Source organism: Elephas maximus, chromosome 24, assembly GCF_024166365.1.
Source record: "Elephas maximus indicus isolate mEleMax1 chromosome 24, mEleMax1 primary haplotype, whole genome shotgun sequence".
NCBI classification, from domain to species: domain Eukaryota; kingdom Metazoa; phylum Chordata; class Mammalia; order Proboscidea; family Elephantidae; genus Elephas; species Elephas maximus.
This window is the reverse complement of record NC_064842.1, coordinates 54,582,330-54,603,257: the sequence shown is the minus strand read 5'-3', so window position 1 is coordinate 54,603,257 and position 20,928 is coordinate 54,582,330. Positions and strand designations below refer to the sequence as shown.

At 36.5% G+C, this 20,928-nt stretch overlaps 1 protein-coding gene and 1 pseudogene across 2 annotated transcripts in view; one reads left to right on the top strand and one right to left on the bottom strand.

Annotated features, from left to right (window-relative positions):
• Positions 1-20,928, top strand: part of BRINP3 (BMP/retinoic acid inducible neural specific 3) — a 549,556-nt gene that overhangs the window by 517,225 nt on the left and 11,403 nt on the right. The window lies entirely within an intron of this gene.
• Positions 14-282, bottom strand: LOC126066892 (dynein light chain 1, cytoplasmic-like; annotated as a pseudogene).

Genomic DNA, 20,928 nt, shown 5'->3' with positions numbered 1-20,928 from the left:
CACAGTCCATTCTTTAACCAGACTTGAACAGAAGAATGGCCACTTGGTCCACGTAGAAGTAGAAGAAGTCCTTGGTTTCATGTGTCACATAACTACTGAGGTTTCTCCCCACGATGTAGTGCCAGGTGGGGCTGTACTTCTAGCCAAAATCCTTCTGGATATGGGCCACAATGCCCTCTCTATGTTATATTTCTCCAGTGCCCAAGAGGTACACTTCACCAAGTCCTGTTCCATCTCCTCTGACATGCCTGCATTTTTGATCATGGCCTCTTGGTAGCACATTGTTACTGTGGGGCAAGGCCTGGCCAACTGCAGAGGTCTCCTGGGGAGCGGGGCCAGAGATTAGAGTGGCTCAAGCCCAGGGGGAGCTGCTGTTGCTACCAAAGCCATGGCACATCTTTTTTTTTTAATGCTGCTTATACTGGTTAATGACAACTTGTTGAGGAGATGATGTTGTTATAGCAGACTAAGGAAACATGATTAAAATGTCGATATAAATCATAATTTGACTTCTAGAATCAAAGGCAAGCTGTGTTTAGCCCTGTGTTCATTTAGGTCCCCACCCCCCTTTCATGGAAGCTAGAAGTGACCTAACAGTCTACCCATTTTCACTCCAACAGAAACTGCTAGGAGTCTGCTGTTTCCTCACTTAATTAAGTAGGTAGGATGACTCTGAGGTTCCCTGCTCTAGTCACCTCAGAATCTCATTTATCCCACATGATTCTTAGGGTCTACTGGCTTTAGCAATATCTATGAAATATGGGTTTTGGTAGAGTGCCCTTGGCTAAACTGTAGAGGGATTATAAAATACCATGATGATATTAAGATGCCAGAATGAGTTACATCCTCATTTTACTTTGTGTTGATTAATCCAGGGACAGTATAATAGCTCACTTTTTTTTTTTTTCCAAAGCTTATCTAGGCTACCTAAAACATTTCAGATAACTGTTACCTTAAGAAGTAGTCAGAAATTATATAGAAAAACACCTATTCTCAGTACTTTTTTACCTTATGGGTGTTTCTTGGACCAGTTAACATAAATAAGACAATGGAGTGATTAAGAGCACAGACTCTGGCTTGCTTATATAGACAGTCAGTGCTCTAAACTTACTCTGTGTGTTAGTACAGAGAACTCTTTGTACCTTTGTTTCCTCACCTTTAAATGTGGATAATGATAGTACTCACCTCAGAGCTGTGGTAAGGATTAGTGTTAAACTATCTAAACAGCCCCTTGTTGCTGTTGTTGTTAGATGCTATGGAATCGATTTCTACTCATAGTGACCACAGATGACAGAGTAGAACTGCCCCATTGGGTTTTCTAGGTTGTAATCTTTACTGAAGGAGATCTCCAGGTCTTTCTCCCATGGAGCTGCTGGGTGGGCTTGAACTGCTAACCTTCAGGTTAGCACCCAAGCACTATTCAAAAATTAAATTATGACAAACTGGCAATGCTAAAGAATAAACTTACATGTTTTTCCCCTTGCCAATAGAGACACGTTTCTCTATCTTTCTGCCAATTGATAAAGAGGCTTCCATTTGTATCGTTGTGGTTTATTCTATGAGTAAGAGAGAGCAGTTCATTTTGAATACCATTTCATTTGTGTCACTGCTGATGGCATCCAGAGACTCATTTTTTTTTTTTCTTCCTTTCATCAAATGTTACTTTGGCTAATGAAACTTCATGTGCACTGAGGAGAGACACAGATGTTCTACATTATGTAAGTCTGGCTGAGGACCCAAGGGTTAAACTGTAGGCTCTACTATTTGTTTTCTGAATATATGCAGGGTTGTCATTGAAGTACATACATCATTTTCAGTAGTCTCATCTGGAAAATAATGAGGCCAAAGAATGCTAGACATACTGGATTTTTTCTGTCTCTAAACAGTCATTTGATACATTCTGACTTTAATTCCTACAAACTTACATGTAATGCTTAAATTGTTAGAAAAATTAGGAGAAAACACCTAGGTACTCTTTCGTCCTGAGGAAAAAAATCACGTGAAATGGGACCACAAGTTACCGCTTGCATTAATATGCTAAGTGAGTCAACTTTTGTGAATTTTTTTTTTTAATTATTGTACAAGTGTTTGCATAGGTGGACACAGCACAACACTCACACACACAAACATATCACAATATTTGCTTATTCCTATAAAAGGTAGCATTTCTATAGGCCAGGAACACCCATCAATTTCTGGTGATTTTGTGGGAAAATCAGTAATCACATTTATGATTGTCATTATAGGGCTTAATTCACAGCACTGGAGGGTGCTAATGTAATACCTTTGCTTTGAGGTGTAATTTTTGGCTTTTTTTTTTTAAATGGATGAAAGTCACATAGGCAGGTTCCATGAGAGATATTTCATGCTTGGTGTTTTTTTCAGTAGTCCAGTTTGTAGCAACTATGAAGTTCCAGGAGCTCCATTTATATTAGCATATTGTAGATGACCAGTTTGAGAATTAGAATCCAGTCAATCAAACTTCTAAAACTAATTTATATTCCAGAATGCCAGGTTGATATTTTGTGACATAGCTTGTCACATAATTACAATACTAGTAACATTTTGGTCAGTCATATTTGTCCCTGTAGAATAGTTACGTAGGAAACCAAATTATTATTATATGATAGCATATTGGTCACGACATTAGAGTGAGACAGTTTTAATTGACGAATTTTCATTCTCAGTAGCAATACATTTTGATGTGTTGATATGTTCATGATTATTGCAACTATAAGCTTTCCAAGAAAGCTGAGCTCATTTCTTCACTTTATCAGGACAACCTCATCCCGCGATGATACCAAATAAACACTGCCAAATATTGCTACATTGATTCCCCACTATCCTTTGTTATGTTTCAATCCTCTTTATTTAGACAATTTTTTTCTTATATTTGTTAATATCATTGATTAGTCTGACACCACATTCTTCCGTTCCAATTTCTACATAAGAACACACTCTTTTTTTCTTCCAAATAACTGCACATAATGATTAATGACCTAACTCAGTGCTTTGAAAGTGCTCATATCAATTACCACCCACCAGAAGTTCAATAAAAACATTGCCATTTTGTTTTCAAAGCATTGGTATTCATATTCTAGAATAAATATCAGTGTAATGTTATCCAAAGTTGTTAAAGGGCTTGAAGGGCCTCTTAGTTATCCAGTGTTGCTGTAACAACAGTAACTCAGTGGATGTCTTTAACAAACAGAAATTTATTTTCACACAGTTTAAGAGGCCAGAAGTCCCAATTCAGGGCACTGGCTCTAGGAAAGACTTTCTCTTTGTGTTGGCTCTGGGGAAAGGTCTTTGTCTCCTTAGCTTCTATTTCCTGGTTCTTTGGAGATCTTCATGTGGCTTGACATCTATCTTCCCCATCTCTGCTTGCTTAATCTGTTCCTTTTATATTTTGTAAGAAATTGACTCAAGACACACCCTACACTAATCCTGTCCATTAACATCACAAAGACAACCCATTTCAAAATGGGATTATAACCACAGGCATAAAGGTTAGGATTTACAATACATATTTTCGGGGGACACAATTCAATCTATAACAAAGAGCATAAATAATATACATAATATTAATACTTATTAGGTGTTTAGTGCTTTGCAGTATTTTAAATTTTCTGATGTGATGCATAAAAATATGATTTTACCAATATACATTCTGTGCTAAGTGTTACGCTAGGCACATATCTTGTCTCGAAATACCTCTTTGTCTCTTTAAGGAAAGCAAAAGATTAATATAGATCATTACAATGCATTATGCTAAGTAAGCAGGCCTGGTGGCACAGTGGTTAAAAGTTTCCCTACTAACCAAAAGGCCAGCAGTTTGAATCCACCAGCCGCTCCTTGGAAACCCTATGGGACAGTTCTATTCCATCCTATAGGATTTTTATGAGTCGGAATCGACTGGAGGGCAATGGGTTTGGTTTTTTGGTTTGATGCTAAGTACAGACCTCAGAGTAAGTACAGGGTACTGTGGGAGCACATAGGAGGAGAACGTGATTGATTCTTGTGGTTCAGAGGAACTTTTTAGAGGAAGTAATTTCTTAGTTTAGTCCTAAAGGATGAACCCCGCTGCCATGGATTCAATTCCGACTCACAGAAACCCTATAGGACAGAGTAGAACTGCCCCACATGGTTTCCAAGGCTGTGACCTTCACGGAAGCAGATTGCCACATCTTTCTCCCTCAGAGAGGCCGGTGGGTTGGAATTGCCCACGTTTTGGTTGACAGTCGGGCACTTAACCATTTCACTACCAGTGCTCCTTCTGAAAGAACGAGGGAGGTTTAATCAGCTTACGAATGGGATTGAGGAAGGTGTCAATGAAAAGTCTCAGAAAAAAATATAGCATGTTCAGTCTAATTTAAGAGACTACCATGGTCTCTCAAACTGGAATATTGCATGAACCCCTTTTGGAAATAAATAAATAAATAGTGGCCCAGGAATGTATCTCAGGTGTCTTAGTATTCTGGTGATAAGAACAATGGAATAGAGTATAATTTGGAAGCAATGAGAAAATAGTCTAGAGAGATAGAACGTGAACCGATTATAAAGGAACTTGCATTCCATGCCTGCAATGGGATTATTATCCTGAGACAATAAAAAAAACAATTGTTGTAGTTAGGAGAATGCCTTGATGAGAATTGTGGGCAGAATGGATTGTGAAGGAGGGGAAAAAAGGCAAGACCAAAGGCTCAGAGATTAGTTAGATGGCTGAGGTGATAATCTGGCAAAGGTAAAGGTGCTCTGTTAGAGTAGTGGCAAGAGAGTGTCTTCGAGACATTGTGTATAAAGATTCTAAAAGATAAGTGATTGATACTTGATTTTTATTGGATAGTGATATTGAAAGTAATGTTGAAATTTTGAGGAAAGTTTGAGAATCGGAACTGGCTGTGAGTCTCAGATTTTTAGCTTGCCTGGTAGTATATATGGTTGGGGAATTAATTTAAATATGACACAAAAGGGAAGAACTTTATTGAGTTTGTGAAGAGTAGCAGGTGGGATGCAAGGATTAGGAGTGGATATGATGCACTCATTTTTTGGCATGTTGTTTTAATAGTGTTTGTGAGGTCATCATCTAATTGGTAATGTCTAAAGGGAAGTACATACATGGGTTTAAAACTCAGAAAAACATTTAAATTAAGCCTATGGTAGGCCTATGGTGGCCATATTTTCAGTCGCCTCATATGTATGCAAAAGGTGGACAACGAAGAAGGAAGGCCAAAGAAGAATTGATGCCTTTAAATTATGGTGATGGTGAAGAATATTGAATATACCATGGACTGCCAGAAGAACGAACAAGTCTGTCTTGGAAGAAATACAGCCAAAGTGCTCATTAGAAGAGAGGACTAGGAGTCTTTGTCTCACATACTTTGGACATGTTATTGGGAGGGACCAGTCCCTGGAGAAGGACATCATGCTTGGTAAATAGAGGGCCAGTGAAAAAGAGGAAGACCCTTCACAAGATGGATTGACACAGTGGCTACAACAATGGACTCAAACAGAACAAGGTGAGGATGGCACGGGATTGGCCACATTTCATTCTGTAGTACATAGGGTTGCTATGAGTTGGACATGACTCGATGGCACCTAACAACAACAACATGGTGGTTCTGGAGCCCTGGTGGTGCAGTGGTAAAGAGTTTGGCTGCTAACTAAAAGGTTGGCAATTCAAACCCACCAGCTGCTCCTTGAAAACCCTATGGAGCAGTTCCTATTCTGACCTATAGGATCCTATGAGTCAGAATTTACTGGATGGCTACATGTTTTTTTGTTGTTTTTCTGGTGGTTCTTGCCTTACATGTGGGAGACTCATGTTCAATTTCCGGCCAGTACACCTTGTGCCACCACACATTTGTCAGTGGAGGCTGGCATGTTTCTATGATGCTGAACAGGCTTCAGCAAAGCTTCCAGACTAAGATGGACTAGGAAGAAAAGCCTGGAAAACTGCTTCCAAAAATCAGCCAGTGAAAACACCATGGATCACAACATTCTGATATCCAGCCATTCATGGGAATGGTACAGGACTAGACAGATTTTCCTTCTGTTGTTCATGGGGTCTCCATGAATCAGGGGCCAACTCAACAGCAGCTAACAACATTGATACATTTGGAAGTCATGGACAAATAATAGTTAAAGCCATGGGGATAGATATGACCATGCCAAGAGTATGTGATAAGTAAGAAGTTGAGAGATGCGGATTGGATTAAAACGAGTTCTTTTGATTAGTAACCAGCAGAGGAGTAGGCTGATAAGCACTGTAGGAAGGAATGGTTCAAGAATGAGGATGGAAATATTAATCTTATGTTTCAATTTTACTTATGGGACAAAGCAAAAATTTTTAAACACTAAAAATGAAATTAAAAGTTAAATATTTAGATTGTTAAGAATAATTCCATTCAGAGCTGTTTCTCTGTTTGGAATAAGTACAATAAGTAGTGAAAAACCTGGAAGGCAGAAAGTATCTGATAATAATTTTCACTGAATCTTTTATCATCTTATTTTTACAGTAACAATGTAAAAAAAGTTAAGAATATCAATATTTTACACATGAACTAATAGGCTCATTGCCACTACAGCATTCTTTTAAAATCACATATAGCCAGCTCAGTGTGACCTGTCACCTAGCATCAAAGCAAAGAGCCTAGTATTTTATCTTTCTACCAGGGAAAACAGAAAAACATATAGATAAGTGTATTTGTCATTTAATAGTAATTTATTGATTTTGTAATGAAGTACTCAGAGGCTGGACTTCAATATTTCTTGAATACTTGATGGTGGAAAATGAAAGAAACAAGGGAAGGAGCTATTATAAAATACAAGGAATTTGTTATTTATTGATCAATAGAGGAAATGGGAGATTGTCTTTGGAAAACATCGTTTCTATGTTGGGAATGGAATTGTATTTGTTCAGATGTGAAACACATACCTACAATATCTATCTTTTATCCTTGGGGATACTGCTTGACATTTGCATTAAATAATGCAGGTATTCAGATTGAAAGAAGAATTGAGGATGGAGTTATGTTTTTTAAAAAATTTTGGTGAGGGTGATCTGTGAATTAAGGCAGAGATGAGAGAAGAAACTCTGATTTGTGGATAAAAATAGCTCATCCCCCCCCCCCATTGCTGCTTTCTGTCATTAATTTAAAACCACCACCCTAGTCCAAGACACTGTCATCTTTCATCTGGACTACTGAAATAGCCTCCTAATTGGTCTGGCTTTATCCACTCTAGCTATCTTTTAAGGGTGAGTAAAGGAGTGAGGTCAAAAAAGTTCAGATTTTGGATGACAGCAACTGGGAGAAGCCTGTAGGTTCTTCCACTAAGATAGTGAATATTAGATCATGTTTGCTGTGAGTGAAAGGGAAAGACGAGTTCATTTTTGGACACGTAATACCAAATGTAGATACTGTATATATTAGTCATGAATGCAGTGACTAGATTTAAGCTGAAAATATATATTTGAGCACTATAAGTATATATTATTTTTCAATATTTGTATAAAGAGCCTAGATCCAGTCACATGAGTAGTTCATGCAAATCAAAGTAGAAGAGTTAGAGGACTAGACCCTCAGAAACTCAAAACTTTGTAAGTGGAAAAGTAGAAGAGACTTTAACAAAGAAGACTAATTAAAAGTATCAAAAAAATTTTTTTTTTTTTTTTAGTGAGATAAGGAGATGGGAGAAAGATAAGGAGATGCCTTCCTAAGGAATATTTTGCTTTGAAATGAGGAAATTTGTCCCTTTATATCTGGTGATACTCCTTGCTTTGAAGTCTTTTATATAACGTAGATAATCATATAGGATTTCTCATCATTAGTGTTTGCATAGTATATGTTTCTCTACATTTTTACTTTCAGGTTACTTTGATTTCCCCCCCCCCCCCAAATTACTGCTCTTATATATAAAAAAAAACCCTATATAATTATTAAATTTTAATTCAGTCTGTTAATCCCTACCTTTTAATTGGAGTGTTTAGTACATTTACCTCTAAAGTAATTAATGAAATGGTTAGATATGTTTATCATCTTATTTGTTTTCTATAGTTCCCATTTGTAATTTTTTGTCTGCTGGTTTCTCTTTCTCTACCTAGTTTGCATTTAATTAAATATTTTAATGTTCCATCTTAATTCTTGAAATGGATTCTTACATATACCGTTTTTGTGACTACTCTAAGAATTAAAAAGTACAGCCTTAATTTACCACACTGCACTTAAAATCAATTTTGTGCAAAAGCCAAAACAATTTTGTACAACTTCACATAAAACATAAATACTTTATATTAATATAATTTAACTTACTCTTGTGTCCTTTTTCTGTCATCATCATATATTCTTACCTAGACATGTTAAAATCTCATATTATTTTTATATTTTTTGCATTAAACATTAAGATATCTTTTACAGAAATTAAGAAAAACTCATACAGTCCATTTATTGTCTTCTGCGTTTATTCTTTCTTGTAGATCCAAATTCCATCTTCTTTCAGTTTTTGCTTTGTGCTTTTCTCTCCAGGATCCATCTCACAATTGCAAATGATGTCTGCTATAGATTTGAGAAGAAGTTATTCACAGACTTGTAGGTCTTTCTTTCCTTGATTCCCTCCTTTTGGGATCCCTCATTCAATTTACAGCTGTCCTGGCAACCCCTGTTTCTATCCTTGACACATCAAACCAACAACTGTGTGGATTTCTGATAGACTTTCATCCTTCCCATATTGCATATATTCGAGAGTATCCTTAGGGCAAGACCATATGAATTTAAATTGTAATCAGTATTGGGCCCTTCTTTTAAGTTTCAAAATTCATTTAGCTTTTGCCTATTTCAGGTCAGTCTCAAGTGCCTTCGATTAGTTGTTCTTTCTACTTTGTTAAGAATTTATAATTGTTATCATTGGGAGGTTTGATCTAACACAAGCTACTGTGCTATTACACAGATTTTCAATTAAAAAAAGACAAATTACAGGTATTTTTAATAGAAATTGCATTAAATATAAAAAAAATTATAAGTATTGATATCTTTCATGAGTCTTTCTGTCCACAAATGTTGCATATCACCACACTAATTTAATTATGCTTTAATGTTTTTTAAATAATTTCTTATTTTTTTTCTAATTTTGTTACATATATATTAGATGTGTGGTATGTTTGTTATTGTAATTTAAAATGTTAATTTTATTTTTTTCACCTTTGATTTGGAAAGACAATTTCACTGGGTATAAACTTCTAGTTTGAGGTATTAGTCTTCCTCTCACTCACCTGTTAATAGTCCCTATTCCTCTCTAGCTAATATTAGATATTCATTTGGTGAACCACATGCAAACTTATATGAGAGTAAGGGGTGCTTCTATTTCATTGTCTTTCTTGGAATTTGTTCTGCTTTTTGAATCACAGGATTCATGTAGTTCATCAGTTTTGGAAAATTCTCATCTGTTATTATTTTCAGTATTGACTCTCCCAATTTTCTCCACTCTTTATCACCGAAACATTGATTTGATGTTTATAAGCTCTAGCATTATTCTCTTTCTTATTCTATCTCTTACACTTTCAATCTCTTTTTAACTGTGGCATATATTCTTAGTGATACCTTCTCATTTATACTTTTAATTCATCAATTTAGTGCTCAGCTTTCCAATCTGGGGTTTTATCTTCCTTTGAGGTTTAAATTGTAATTATTATTATTGTTAACATTGTAATCATCATTTTGTAGATGTTCTCTCACTTTTTTCAAATTTATTTTTCAAATTTCTTCTGGTATTCCTGTTCCTTTCCCATAGTTTTTCATTTTCTTGTAATTATTTAAATGTGCTCCTGATAATGTACTTTAGGTATTGAAAAATTGCAAAATCTATAGCCTGTATTGTTCTGGTTCTGCTTTTTTGTTGATCCTCTTGGTACTTTGGTTCTTCATATGCTTTATTTTTCTCTGAGGTTACAACCTCATGTTCAAAATACATGTATTATATTATTCAAGTCCTTCACAGAGTGTGCATTCCTCTAGAAAAGATATATGTCTAATTTTGCAACAAGGTCACTTTGGAGCACTTTAAAATAAGTTTTTATTTTAATTTGTGTTTATGAATTTTTAGGGTAGATTTATGTATTTTTCCCTTCCGTTAAATCTGAAGTTAGGGCATGCACTCACATTTGCTCTCTCCCTTTGCAGAGGACTTTTAAATTAGCTGACTTTTTCATTAAGTGTATAATGCTTGTCTTCCCAGCTTCATATTCGAGCTGCAATCCAATCTTCTCTCATGTGTGCTAAACTTTTTCTCCTATATAACCAATATGGCCAAAAAAACCTCTAGATCATATATACCTACTTGCTGCTTCATATTTATTCTTTTTCTTAAATTTCAGGCTCTGAAGTTTATCTTTTTTTTTCCCAGTTCATAAACGTATTTAATTAAAATTATTGCCAGAATTACTCTGTATTTTGTGGTAACAGAAATTTTAGTAGTATTTACTCTGTCATTTATCACAAACATGAGTCCATAATTCAGCTTTTATTTAGTAACTCTCTTGGAAGGGGTTAGGTGAGAAGGCATTTCACTGGTCTCTAAGGGTTCTAATGAAATCATATTATTTTGTTTTCTTTTTGAGGATTTTGTATACTAATTAGAAAAAGTAACATTTAGACATCTATACATATTATCATAAGTGGTATACTTTCATTGAAATCATAAGATAAGAATCCATCACACAATAATATAAGGCTATAAATGGAGCCCTTGTGATGCAGTGGTAAAGACCTTGGCTGCTAACCAAAAGATTGTTTCAAATCCACCTGCTGCTCCTTGGAAACACTATGGGGCAGTTCTACTCTGTCTTATGGAGTCACTACGAGTTGGGATTCACTTGATGGTAATGGATTTGTTTTATAAATGGTTTAATTATAAATAATGTAATATAGATAATAATGTTCTCTTTCAACGAATTAAGTCACTGTTGATTAAAGTGTTAAGGAAGACCTTTTGCAGCAGGAATGGCTCAATATGAATTGAAATTGGCTAAGCAATGGAGAATGAATATTCAATTCTGAAAGAAGAAAATCTAATGCAGTTTAAGTTGTGTATATTTATGGTGGGTAACAGGGACAGACCTTGTAATGTGAAAAAGCTATTTTACTGAGTACAGCAAGCTAAAAGAAGTAGGCATTATCAAATAATGAAGGGCTTCAAAAACTAAGCAGAATAATTTAGATTTTATATAAAAGATTTTGAGGAGCCATGGAATTAGGAATGCATCAATTTTAAGAAGTTTGGCCACAAGGTAGATAAAGTAGCTAACAGACATAGGCCCTCCAGAAACCAGATTCTTATAGTACTTTTGGCACAAAGGGATGAGTTGATATCTACCACTGAGGACAATGAGGTGGTTGTATGAAGAGAGAAGAAAATGTTAAATTCACAGGCATTCCTTTTGGAAGGATAAATAGCACACAAATGCGGACATCGTGGAGATGGTTCAAACCATAAGTGCTTTCATAATTACATGAATAGATAGACATCTGATCTGGGCAAAATATATTTTGATTACTTAATTTAAAAAAGTATAAAATACAGTAGTTCAAAGGACTTATGGGCCATAACTACCACAGCATCCACCAGACTGAGTCTAGTACAACGAGATGGTGCCTGGCTACCACCGCTGACTGTTCTCACAGGAATCATAATAGAGGGTCCCGGACAGAGCTGGAGAAAAATGTAGAACTAAACTCTAACTCACACACACACAAAAAGAGACCAGACTTACTGACCTGACAGAGACTGGAGAAACCCCAAGAGTATGGCCGCTGGACACCCTTTTAGCTCAGTAATGAAGCCATTCCCGAGGTTTACCCTTCACCCTTTGTCTGAAGGGTAAATGAGACTAAAGGTGCACCAAAGCACAGGGGTAAGGCTTAGAAGCCAAGAGGGAACAGGAAGCTGGTAAAAGGTCAAGAAGAGGGTTGACATGCCATGGGGTTGTTAACCAATGTCATAGAACAATATGTGTACTGACTGTTCAATATGAAGCTAGTCAGAATCGACTCGATGGCAATGGGTCTTTTTAGAGTTTGTTCTGTAAATCTTCCTCTAAAGTACAATAAAAAAAAAAGATTCATAACTAAAAGTATAAAATGCAAATTCATATGGCTTTTAGAAGCATATTAAAATGTAAATTATTTAAATGATGCTTAATTTGTTTTCAATGTTGATCACTTTGTTTATTTTTCTCTAAATTGATGAGAAATTGGTTGTGAAAAATATATATATATATATTTTTTATTAACTTTTATTCAGCTTCAAATGAACGTTTACAAATCCAATCAGTCTGTCACATATAAGTTTACATACATCTTACTCCGTACTCCCACTTGCTCTCCCCCTATTGAGTCAGCCCTTTCAGTCTCTCCTTTTGTGACAATTTTGCCAGCTTCCCTCTCTCTCTATCCTCCCATCCCCCCTCCAGACAAGAGTTGCCAACACACTCTCAAGTGTCCACCTGATATAATTAGCTCACTCTTCATCAGCATCTCTCTCCCACCCGCTGACCAGTCCCTTTCATGTCTGATGAGTTGTCTTCAGGGATGGTTCCTGTCCTGTGGTCTGGGGAGCATGGCTGCCAGGATTCCTCCAGTCTCAGTCAGACCATTAAGTATGGTCTTTTTATGAGAATTTGGGGTCTGCATCCCACTGATCTCCACAATCGATGACTGCCCTGACAGGGAGCACAACAGAGAACTTCCCTCAGGAGTTCTCTGTTGTGCTCCCTGTCAGGGCAGTCATCGATTGTGGCCGGGCACCAACTAGTTCTTCTGGTCTCAGGATGATGTAGGTCTCTGGTTCATGTGGCCCTTTCTGTCTCTTGGGCTCTTAGTTGTCGTGTGACCTTGGTGTTCTTCATTTTCCTTTGCTCCAGGTGGGTTGAGACCAATTGATGCATCTTAGATGGCCGCTTGTTAGCATTTAGGACCCCAGACGCCACATTTCAAAGTGGGATGCAGAATGTTTTCATAATAGAATTATTTTGCCAATTGACTTAGAAGTCCCCTCAAACCATGTTCCCCAGACCCCCGCCCCTGCTCCACTGACCTTTGAAGCATTCATTTTACCCCGGAAACTTCTTTGCTTTTGGTCCAGTCCAATTGAGCTGACCTTCCTTGTATTGAGTGTTGTCTTTCCCTTCACCCAAAGCAGTTCTTATCTACTGATTAATCAATAAAAAACCCTCTCCCTCCCTCCCTCCCTCCCCCCTTCATAACCACAAAAGTATATGTTCTTCTCAGTTTTTACTATTTCTCAAGATCTTATGATAGTGGTCTTATACAATATTTGTCCTTTTGCCTCTGACTAATTTCACTCAGCCTAATGCCTTCCAGGTTCCTCCATGTTATGAAATGTTTCGCAGAGTCGTCACTGTTCTTTATGGATGCGTAGTATTGCATTGTGTGAATATACCACAATTGATTTACCCATTCATCCGTTGATGGACACCTTGGCTACTTCCAGCTTTTTGCTATTGTAAACAGAGCTGCAATAAACATGGGTGTGCATATATCTGTTTGTGTGAAGGCTCTTGTATCTCTAGGGTATATTCCGAGGAGTGGGATTTCTGGGTTGTATGGTAGTTCTATTTCTAACTGTTTAAGATAACGCCAGATAGATTTCCAAAGTGGTTGTACCATTTTGCATTCCCACCAGCAGTGTATAAGAGTTCCAATCTCTCCGCAGCCTCTCCAACATTTATTGTTTTGTGTTTTTTGGATTAATGCCAGCCTTGTTGGTGTGAGATGGAATCTCATCGTAGTTTTAATTTGCATTTTTCTAATGGCTAATGATCGAGAGCATTTTCTCATGTATCTGTTGGCTGCCTGAATATCTTCTTTACTGAAATGTGTGTTCATATCCTCTGCCCACTTCTTGATTGGGTTGTTTGTCTTTTTGTGGTTGAGTTTTGACAGAATCATGTAGATTTTAGAGATCAGGCGCTAGTCTGAGATGTCATAGCTGAAAATTCTTTCCCAGTCTGTAGGTGGTCTTTTTACTCTTTTGGTGAAGTCTTTAGATGAGCATAGGTGTTTGATTTTTAGGAGCTCCCAGTTATCGGGTTTCTCTTCATCATTTTTGGTAATGTTTTGTATTCTGTTTATGCCTTGTATTAGGGCTCCTAGGGTTGTCCCTATTTTTTCTTCCATGATCTTTATCGTTTTAGTCTTTATGTTTAGGTCTTTGATCCACTTGGAGTTAGTTTTTGTGCATGGTGTGAGGTATGGGTCCTGTTTCATTCTTTTGCAAATGGATATCCAGTTATGCCAGCACCATTTGTTAAAAAGACTATCTTTTCCCCAATAAACTGACACTGGTCCTTTGTCAAATATCAGCTGCTCATACATGGATGGATTTATATCTGGGTTCTCAATTCTGTTCCATTGGTCTATGTGCCTGTTGTTGTACCAGTACCAGGCTGTTTTGACTACTGTGGGGGTATAATAGGTTCTGAAATCAGGTAGAGTGAGGCCTCCCACTTTCTTCTTCTTTTTCAGTAATGCTTTGCTTATCCGGGGCTTCTTTCCCTTCCATATGAAATTGGTGATTTGTTTCTCTATCCCCTTAAAATATGACATTGGAATTTGGATCGGAAGTGCGTTATATGTATAGATGGCTTTTGGTAGAATAGACATTTTTACTATGTTAAGTCTTCCTATCCATGAGCAGGGTATGTTTTTCCACTTAAGTATGTCCTTTTGAATTTCTTGTAGTAGAGCTTTGTAGTTTTCTTTGTATAGGTCTTTCACGTCCTTGGTAAGATTTATTCCTAAGTATTTTATCTTCATGGGGGCTACTGTGAATGGTATTGATTTGTTTATTTCCTCTTCGGTGTTCTTTTTGTTGATGTAGAGGAATCCAAGTGATTTTTGTATGTATATTTTATAACCTGAGACTCTGCCAAACTCTTCTATTAGTTTCAGTAGTTTTCTGGAGGATTCCTTAGGGTTTTCTGTGTATAAGATCATGTCATCTGCAAATAGTGATAACTTTACTTCCTCCTTGCCAATCCGGATACCCTTTATTTCTTTGTCCAGCCTAATTGCCCTGGCTAGGACTTCAAGTACGATGTTGAATAAGAGTGGTGATAAAGGGCATCCTTGTCTGGTTCCCGTTCTCAAGGGAAATGCTTTCAGGTTCTCTCCATTTAGAGTGATATTGGCTGTTGGCTCTGCATAAAAAAAAAAAAAAAAAAAAAACTAGTATAGATGCCCTTTATTATGTTGAGGAATTTTCCTTCAATTCCTATTTTGGTAAGAGTTTTTATCATAAATGGGTGTTGGACTTTGTCAAATGCCTTTTCTGCATCAATTGATAAGATCATGTGGTTTTTGTCTTTTGTTTTATTTATGTGATGGATTACATTAATGGTTTTTCTGATATTAAACCAGCCTTGCATACCTGGTATAAATCCCACTTGATCAGGGTGAATTATTTTTTGGATGTGTTGTTGGATTCTATTGGCTAGAATTTTGTTGAGGATTTTTGCATCAATGTTCATGAGGGATATAGGTCTATAATTTTCTTTTTTTGTAATGTCTTTACCTGGTTTTGGTATCAGGGAGATGGTGGCTTCATAGAATGAGTTGGGCAGTATTCCGTCATTTTCTATGTTTTGAAATACCTTCAGTAGTAGTGGTGTTAACTCTTCTCTGAAAGTTAGGTAGAACTCCGCTGTGAAGCCGTCCGGGCCAGGGCTTTTTTTTGGGGGAGTTTTTTGATTACCGTTTCAATCTCTTTTTTTGTTATGGGTCTATTTAGTTGTTCTACTTCTGAATGTGTTAGTTTAGGTAGGTAGTGTTTTTCCAAGAATTCATCCATTTCTTCTAGGTTTTCAAATTTGTTAGAGTACAATTTTTCGTAGTAATCTGAAATGATTCTTTTAATTTCATTTGGGTCTGTTGTGATGTGGCCCTTCTCGTTTCTTATTCGGGTTATTTGTTTCCTTTCCTGTATTTCTTTAGTCAGTCTAGCCAATGGTTTATCAATTTTGTTAATTTTTTCAAAGAACCAGCTTTTGGCTTTGTTAATTCTTTCAATTGTTTTTCTGTTCTCTAATTCATTTAGTTCAGCTCTAATTTTTATTATTTGTTTTCTTCTGGTGGCTGATGGGTTCTTTTGTTGCTCACTTTCTATTTTTTCAAGTTGTCGGACCAGTTCTCTGCTTTTGGCTCTTTCTTCTTTTTGTATGTGTGCATTTATCGATATAAATTGGCCTCTGAGCACTGCTTTTGCTGTGTCCCAGAGGATTTGATAGGAAGTATTTTCATTCTCGTTGCATTCTATGAATTTCCTTATTCCCTCCTTGATGTCTTCTATAACCCAGTCTTTTTTCAGGAGGGTATTGTTCAGTTTCCAAGTATTTGATTTCTTTTCCCTAGTTTTTCTGTTATTGATTTCTAGTTTTATTGCCTTGTGGTCTGAGAAGATGCTTTGTAATATTTTGATGTTTTGGACTCTGTAAAGATTTGTTTTATGACCGAATATGTGGTCTATTCTAGAGAATGTTCCATGTGCGCTAGAAAAAAAAGTATATTTTGCAGCAGTTGGGTAGAGAGTTCTGTATAAGTCAATGAGGTCAAGTTGGTTGATTGTGGTAAGTGGGTCTTCCGTGTCTCTATCGAGCTTCTTGCTGGATGTCCTGTCCCTCTCCGAAAGTGGTGTGTTGAAGTCTCCTCCTATAAATGTGGAGGTGTCTATCTCACTTTTCAATTCTGTTAAAATTTGATTTATGTATCTTGCAGCCCTGTCATTGGGTGCATAAATATGTAATATGGTTATGTCCTCCTGATCCATTGTCCCTTTTATCATTATATAGTGTCCTTCTTTATCCTTTGTGGTGGATTTAAGTCTAAAGTCTATTTTGTCAGAAATTAATATTGCTACTCCTCTTCTTGTTTGCTTCTTGTTTGCTTGATATATTTTTTTCCATCCTTTGAGTTTTAGTTTGTTTGTATCTCTAAGTCTAAGGTGTGTCTCTTGTAGGCAAGTCAAATATATATTTAGTTTGAAGTGTTAGGGAGAAAGATAAACAGATTTGTAAAGGGAGAAATGAAATGGCCTCTTTGAAAATAAAATATTTTACTTAAAAATCCTAAATTATGCTTTTTAGGTCTTCAAATTTGGACGCATAATGCATAGAAAAGCAATAAAGGTTTAGAAGGCTGTAACGAGGGAATTTCCGCATAAACACTTTAAACTTACTTAGATGTGTTATAATAATAAAATGGTAAACAGATACATCTTTTCCTTCTTAGTACATACAGTGTAATGAAAGATACAGATGATTTGGTAATAACGACTCATTGTGTTAAATGTTATGATGGGTGAAAACCAGGTTAATATGAAAACACATACAGGAGGCGTAATTTACAAATATTTGCAAAAGAATTACATTTGTGCCCATGTTCCCAACTACATTGAGCATTCAACAACCTGAATTTGTAATATAAAATCTTTTTAAGTTATTTTTATCTCAATATCTTATGTGACTTAATTGACAGAACATTTCAATTTTCTGTAATCTTTGAAGGAAAATCAAATGTGGACTCTATTTGGGGAATTATTTTTATTATTTGGCAATCTCTTTACTTGCAGTAAAGTAACTTGTTTTATTTTGTGAGTTTGAAGTTTCTATCAGAAACTGTTGATCTATTTCCTTCATACTTATGTTTTAACTAGACAAAATGGATTTCTATTGAACTATAATACAAAAGGAGTGCTGGTGGCACAGTGGTTAAGAGCTCAGGCTGCTAACCAAAATGTAGGCAGTTCAAATCTGCCAGCCACTCCTTGGAAACCCTATAGGGCAGTTCTAGCCTGTCCTATAGAGTCGCTATGAGTTGGAACTGACTGGACGGCACACAACAACAAGAATAGTACAAAATGTTTCGTGGATGAGGACAAAAAACTTTCAGTAGCTCTCCAAGAAGTAAGCAACTTTCTCTGTGTACATCACTCAATTAAATAAATTAATGATTTACTTGGGCTGCGTGTGTTCATAATGATTAAAGCTGTGCTTCTGGAGTCATAGAAACCAGGGCTCTGCTTTCAGCTTATTTGACCTTGGGCAAGTTCAAATTATTTGAGCTGTTTACAATTCATTTCCTATGTATTAATTGAGGTAATAATTGTTCCCACATCACAGAATAGTGAAAGGTATGAAGATTAAATGAAACAAAGCTCGGAAAAATATTCTGCACATGATAACCCAAAAAACCAAACCCAGTGCGGTCAAGTTGATTCCGACTCATAGTGACCCTATAGGACAGAGTAGAGCTGCCCCATAGAGTTTCCAAGAAGCACCTGGCGGACTCAAACTGCCAACCCTTTGGTTGGCAGCTGTAGCACTTAACCACTATGCCACCAGGGTTTCCTCTGCACATGATACATCTCAATAAATGTTACCCTAAGCAAATTTTATCTTTAAAATATAAAGAATATACTCATCTCTCACTCATTTATTCATTGTCCTCCTACCAAGTAAAATCCTTTGTAGGTACTTGAATTCATGTTTGCAAAATACGTGAGTATTTGTGTGTGTGTTTGTGTGCGTGTGTACACATTTCCTTGAGAAGCACACTACAGAGGGACCTTTGAAAGCAACAGTTCCTTTTCTCAAAAGGTAAAAACATTTCTAGGAGTGTAACTGCTGTGTGTCAGGAGTTCCAATATGAACCTCAGGTAATACCACCAAGAAAAAGATGGCCAGGGAAACAGAGCCAGGAGAGGGAGTGTGACAGGCTATGATTTGGTGCTATCTGTCTGTGACTGAGCTAATAATCAGCTTATGCTTGTTTAAATGGCTACATATGCTTAATCCTAAATTTATATTTAAAGTATCAGAGACTAAGGGAAAAAAAAAATCTGTGGAGCCTGAAATGAAATGGCCTACCTAAAAGAATATGTAACTTCAAAAAAGATACTGAAATTATATTGTTTAGGTTTTAAAATTGGAATCTGTATTGCAGATTTAGAAAGCAATAATGGATTAGAAGGTTGGGGAAAAGGGCCTTCAAAATAAGATTATTAGGGCTCAGAGAGGATCTAACCGTTAGAGGAGGTAATTGTTCCCTTATCAACATTTGTTCTAAGACCTCTGCTCAAACTGTTATGAATCTAGAATATATGCCCTGAATTTGGGTACTGTCCTTTTTGTAGATTATTTAGAGTTTCAAAACTATCACAAAGTGGCCACCCAAGTACTTTTTAGTAGTCTTACTGATATTATCAATAACTCTGTCTATTTTGATAAAGGTGAAATGCAGAGATAATAGTAATTTTATGCATGCAATGCATGAATTTTTGAGAAAATAAAATTCTCCATTTTCTGTATTTAAAAAAAAAAAGTTGTAATATAAGAATTGTCTACCATGGTACTTCTTTAAAAGGTAATAATATTAACGATGGGGACAAAAATAGGAATAAAAATTTACTCTGACTGACTAGCTGTGAAGTGCTTTAGCATTCTTTTAAACTTACCAAGCCTATGAAATATTATATTCCCATTTTACAGCTCAGGCAACTGAAGCAGACAGAGGCTAAGAAACTTGTTTAGTAAGTAGTAGAAACAGGGTTCAGACTTGACAAATCAATGCCCAAGAAGATGAGTATAAGCCAATATAGTGCACTGTCCCTCAAGGTCCTAAAAAAAAAAAAAAAGGTCCTAAAAAGTATATAATAATTAAAAGCTTTTTCTCTTCAATGTATTTCTTTATGACAATAAATATATGTTTTTTCTCTGTGATTCATTTAAGTGCTTTCCTCACTAGCATATGGAATAACACTTTCAACACACATTAAAAAAGAAAAAAAAAATTAGATTTGCTTTTCTGAGTTTGAGTCCTTGTTCTAATGCTTAATAGATAACTGAGCAAGCCAGAACTTCTGAGCCTTAGTTGTTTTTGCTTGTTTGTTTAATTTTAAAAAGGTGATTGACTCAAGATACAAGCTAATCCTGTGAATTGAGTCCTGCCTCATTAACAGAACTGCCTCTACTCCGGTTGCATTGACATCATAGAGGTAGGATTTACAACACATAGGAAAATCACTATTCATAGGGTTTTCACTGGCTAATGCTTTTCAGAAGTAGACTGCCGGGTCCTTTTTCCTAGTCTGTCTTAGTCTGGAAGCTCAGCTGAAACCTGTCCTCCATGGGTGGCCCTGCTGGTATCTGAATACCGGTGGCATAGCTTCCAGCATCACAGCCACACGCAAGCCCTGACAGTACAACAAATTGACAAACCAAAAGGGAAGAACACGCTCAGCGTTTCTCAAGCTGAAAGAACTGAAGAAAAAATTCAAGCCTCGAGTTGCAGTAGAGAAGGATTCTATGGGGAAAATATTGAACGAGGCAGGAAGCATCAAAAGAAGATGGAAGGAATACACAGAGTCATTATACCAAAAAGAATTAGTCGATGTTCAACCATTTCAAGAGGTGACATATGATCAGGAACCGATGGTACTGAAGGAAGAAGTCCAAGCTGCTCTGAAGGCACTGGTGAAAAACAAGGCTCCAGGGATTGGTGGAATATCAATTGAGATGTTTTAACAAACAGATGCAGTGCTGACTTGTCTATGCCAAGAAATATGGAAGACACTTCCCCGGCCAACTGACTGGAAAAGATCTCTATTTATGCCTATTCCCAAGAAAGGCGATGCAATCGAATGTGGAAATTATAGAACAATATCGTTGATATCACACCCAAGCAAAATTTTGCTGAAGATCATTCAAAAGCAGCTGCAGCAGTATATTGACAGGGAACTGCCAGAAATTCAGGCCAGTTTTAGAAGAGGATGTAGAACCAGGGATATCATTGCTGATGTCAGATGGATCCTGGCTGAAAGCAGAGAATACCAGAAGGATGTTTCCCTGTGTTTTATTGACTA